This window comes from Nicotiana tabacum, chromosome 20 (assembly GCF_000715075.1).
Source record: "Nicotiana tabacum cultivar K326 chromosome 20, ASM71507v2, whole genome shotgun sequence".
Classification (NCBI taxonomy): domain Eukaryota; kingdom Viridiplantae; phylum Streptophyta; class Magnoliopsida; order Solanales; family Solanaceae; genus Nicotiana; species Nicotiana tabacum.
The window spans coordinates 136,437,876-136,442,676 of NC_134099.1; positions in this window are offsets into that span (position 1 = coordinate 136,437,876).

Genomic DNA, 4,801 nt, shown 5'->3' on the forward strand with positions numbered 1-4,801 from the left:
TAAACTTTTAAATGAGATGTTCCCATTTCAAACAAGTAAAAATTAACTCTTTGTTTGACGTCAAATGTCAAAGAAAGAATGTGTTCATGAGATTTTGCATTTCAGAATATGCATATTATTCCTCGAGACCTGTACACATAGCATATACTCCAATTAAAGAATACTACATTTTCCTCTTTGCTATATAAACGGGTTTCAAGTATTAGAATTAATGTTCATCAGAGAAAGGGTCAAGTGAGACTTCAAATTCAAACTGTGTGTGGATACATTACTGGGCTAATCTTCTATGGCAAACAGCTTCGTCTTCACTTCACTAGCTATTTTAATTTGTGCAAAGTTTATTTGCTCATTGCCAAAGAAGATTTGCCCCGTAATTCAGCCATACAATATAATAGTAAAACATGCACGCGGCAGCTACTTCACTTGTACAATATTGTTGGAAAATAGTACTGTTAACCATAAGGGCCGGGGTACTGCGCGCGTCTGTTAATTAATCATCCAGGCCACCTAAAACCTATATATATAAACACCAGTATGATATACTCCTATGTTGAAATGAACGCACATTTTTAAGCTGTGGACAAATTAAAGGGATTCACGGCAAACGATGGCTTAAGTCCACAAGGAGAAATTGGTAAGTCTGGTCGCACACTACTAGAATTCCTGTAAAAAGCGATCAAAAAATAGCGACCAAATTTGGTCTATGGGAAAAAGCGACCAAAGTTGATCGCTAAACTAGCAAAAATAATAAAACAAATTGTGAAAACCAAATAGCGACCAAGGTTGGTCGCTAAAGTAGTCAAAATGTTGACTGGATTGGTCAGACTTGCTTGGTCAAACATTTACTGAGATTAGCGATCAATATTGGTCGCTAAAGTGGGACCCGCTTACAAAATTTTAATAATTATATTATTATTTTGAAAAAACTATAAAATATAAATATATATAATATAAAATTGGCGACCAACGTTGGTCGCTACATAAAGGCAAGAAAGGTAGCGACCAATTTTGGTCGCTTAACTGGGTCCCAGTTATTCAATTTTAATAATTATATTATTAATTTAATTATTATATGAAATATAATTAAATCTGATTTAAATTTAGCGACCAACTTTGGTCGCTAAACTAAATTCATGAATAAATAGCGACCATAATTGGTCACTATTCTGGTCAACAATGGTCAAAATTAAAAATCACTTTTGTATTTACTATGTAAATAATATAAATGTAAGTCGTTAATACTTTTGTAATACAAGGGATGAATAGTACTACGAAGCGGGCGTGTGTGTCTATATATACAATATATGTACTTACGCTATACTATGCACTAAGTATAAGTGTATGAGGTAATACCGTATCGAATATAGCTTATATATATACATAATATGTACTTACGCTATATTATGCACTAAGTATTAGTGTATTAGATATTACCGTATCGAATACAGCTTATATATATATAATATATGTACTTACGCTATACTATGCACTAAGTATAAGTGTATGAGGCAATACCGTATCGAATACAGCTTATATATATAATATATGTACTTACGCTATACTATGCACTAAGTATAAGCTATAAGTGTATGAGGTAATACCGTATCTAATACAGCTTATATATATATATATATATATATATATAATATGTAATTACGATATACTATGCACTAAGTATAAGTGTATTAGGTAATACAATATCGAATACAGCTTATATATATATAATATATGTACTTACGCTATATTATGCACTAAGTATTAGTGTATTAGGTATTACCGTATCGAATACAGCTTATATATATATATATATATATATATATAATATACTTACGCGTATAAGTGTATTAGGTAATACTATATCGAATATGGCGTATATATATATAATATATATATACTTACGCTTTACTATGCACTGAGTATAAGTGTAGTAGGTAATACTGTATCGAATATAGCTTATATATATATAATATATATACTTACGCTTTACTATGCACTGAGTATAAGTGTATTAGGTAATATTGTATCGAATATAGCTTATATATATAATATATGTACTTACGCTATACTATGCACTAAGTATATATAAGTGTATGAGGTAATACCGTATCTAATACAGCTATATATATATATATATATATATATATATATATATATATATATATATATATATATATATGTAATTACGCTATACTATGCACTAAGTATAAGTGTATTAGGTAATACAGTATCGAATACAGCTTATATATATAATATATGTACTTACGTTATATTATGCACTAAGTATTAGTGTATTAGGTATTACCGTATCGAATACAGCTATATATATATATATATATATATATATATATATATATATATATATATATATAATATACTTACGCGTATAAGTGTATTAGGTAATACTATATCGAATATGGCGTATATATATATAATATATATACTTACGCTTTACTATGCACTGAGTATAAGTGTAGTAGGTAATACTGTATCGAATATAGCTTATATATATAATATATATACTTACGCTTTACTATGCACTGAGTATAAGTGTATTAGGTAATACTCTATCGAATATAGCTTATATATATATATATAATATATACTTACGCTATAATATGCACTGAGTATAAGTGTATTAGGTAATATTGTATCGAATATAACTTATATATATATATATAATATATATACTTACGCTATACTATGCACTGAGTGTAAGTGTATTAGGTAATACTGTATCGAATATAGCTTTTATATATATATATATATATATATATATATATATATATATATATATATATATATATATATATATATATATATATATAGGATATGAATTGAAAGCTTTAAACAATTAAATTACTTTAAATTCAATTTAAAATTATATATATTAAATTGAATTAAAATTAATTGAATTTTTTAAATTGAATTAAAATTAATTGAATTAAATAAATATAAATTTTAAATTGAATTATAATTAATTTAATTTTTTTTATATAGCGACCAATGTTGGTCGCTATTCTGGTAAAACGGTCAGAATTTAGCGACCAACTGTGGTCGCTATTTTGGTCAAAATAGTCAACACATATTTGGTACCAAAAATAGCGACCAAGGTTGGTCGTTTTTTGTAAAAACAGAGTTAAAAACGGGTTTCCCCTCCTATTCTCTTATTTCCTTCAAAAAATTCCCCAAACCCTCTCTTCTCTCTCTCACACTCAAACCCCCCCCCCCTTTCCGTCTCCCTCCAGCAGCGGCGCCACCTACGCCCGTCGGTGGCAGCAGCAGCTCCGTCGGTGTCCTCCACTGCCCAGCTGGTAGGTTTCTCTCTCCTTTATTTATATTTTTTCGAAATAGACTTATTTTAATTTGTTTAATTCCTTCTAGTTTGAACCCTAAAAATTAATTTTTCTTAGCTAAATTAAATCTATGATAATTGTTAGTAGCTAAAATATTTGGTTTTACCTATTAATTTGGTCAAGAAATGGTTTGAAGAGAAGAAACCCTAAACTTTTAGGGTTTATGATTTTTTCTTGTGAATCGAACTTTTTAGGGTATAAATTGAACTTTTAGTTTAATCTTGATTAGTTTATAGGTAGATATTTAATATAGACACGTGATAGTATATATATTTGGATTTTCTCTTAAAGTTCAAGACAATGTTAATGTTTAACGCCTTAAGCGAATCGTTGCGTGGCTCTTGTTTGAGTACAACGAGTCACCCACATAGAGGATAACTAACATTAGTTGTGTAATAATGCTTGAAATAACAATGAGTTGAACCTTTAGGATAAAACTAGTTTAGTTATAAATAGAAATTTTAGGATATGACTTGAAGCTTTTAGGATATGAGTTGAACTTTTAGGATATGACTTGAGCCTTTTAGGTATGAGTTGAAGCTTTAGGATATAAATTAAACCTTTTAGGTATGAGTTGAAGCTTTTAGGATATAAATTGAACTTTTAGTTTAAGTTTAAACTCGTAAGATATGAATATAACTTTTAGGATATAAATTGAACCTTGAATCTTTGTATTGTCTTGATAGTTTAGTTATAAATAGAAATTTTAGGATATGACTTGAAGCTTTTAGGATATGAGTTGAACTTTTAGGATATGACTTGAGCCTTTTAGGTATGAGTTGAAGCTTTAGGATATAAATTGAAGCATTTATGTATAAGTTGAACCTTTAGGATATGACTTGAACTTTTGTGGATATGAATTGAACCTTTTAGGATACGAGTTGAATTTTTAGGATATGAATTGAACCTTTTAGGTATGAGTTGAAGCTTTTAGGATATGACTTGAACTTTTTACGATATGAGTTGAAACTTTTAGGATATGAGTTGAACTTTTAGGAAATAAATTGAACCTTTAGGATATGACTTGAACTTTTAGTTTATGTTTAAACTCGTAGGATATGAATATAACTTTTAGTTTTTAGGTTTTGTTCTTGTGAATTGAACTTGTAGGATATAAATTGAAACTTTTAGGATATGAGTTGAATTTTTAGGATATAAATAGAAATTTTAGGATATGACTTGAAGTTTTGTGGATATGAATTGAACCTTTAGGATATAAATTAAACTTTTAGTTTATGTTTAAACTCGTAGGATAAGAATTGATGAACTTTTAGTTTTTAGATTTTGTTCTTGTGAATTGAACTTGTACGATATAAATTGAAGCTTTTATGTATGACTTGAACTTTTTAAGATATGAGTTGAAACTTTTAGGATATGAGTTGAACTTTTGTGGATATGAATTGAAGGTTTAGGATATGAATTGAACTTTTAGTTTATGTTTTGGAATT